We start from the raw sequence: 684 nt of genomic DNA, 5'->3' as shown, positions 1-684 counted from the left end.
ACGTCGTCTCACTAGACGTTCCACGTGATAGTGGACGTCGCCGTTCTCATCGAGAAGACTCGGTGGCGGGTGTTGACGACCGGGATGACCGCCGTCCGGTGACTCTTGATGCTCTTCGAGCTCTTGAGGAAGAGGTTCTTCGTGATCGGAGCTCCGCTGAGCGTCATGCTGAAGTAGCATATCGCTGTGCGGACGCTCTTGACAGTTTAAAGCACGTCGTTCGCCGTCTGCCTCACCTTGAGGACGACCACGCTCTGTCGGAGCGACTCCTGGCCGTGGAGCAGGCGAATGCGTCGCTGCATGCGACGGTAGAGCGCTTGGCGCCATTAAAAATGGAGGTTGTTGCTTTCCGTGCTCAGAACCAGTTGCTGGGTGAACCGTTCTGGGTGGCCGTGAGATCCGCTCCGGCGCCAACGCTTCCGAGTTCACTTGCGCCGGATTTCGGTACGGCTTGAGCAAGCCCACGTAAAACACCGGGTGGGTGCGCATCCGTTTTGGAAGGTTCAGCGTATACGCTAGGCCCCGCTTGGCCACAACCTTAAACGGTCCGATAAACCGTGGACGAAGCTTCGATCGGAAGACAGCAGAGGCTGCATGTATAGGCAGGTTTTTTGAAGTTAATAAATCCAGGTCCCCGACCTTAAAGCTTTCCACTTTGCCTCTTCCATTTAATCTGCATATACG

Source organism: Plasmopara halstedii (genome assembly GCF_900000015.1).
Source record: "Plasmopara halstedii genome assembly, contig: Scaffold_3060, whole genome shotgun sequence".
NCBI classification, from domain to species: domain Eukaryota; phylum Oomycota; class Peronosporomycetes; order Peronosporales; family Peronosporaceae; genus Plasmopara; species Plasmopara halstedii.
Note: the sequence above shows the minus strand (reverse complement) of the source record.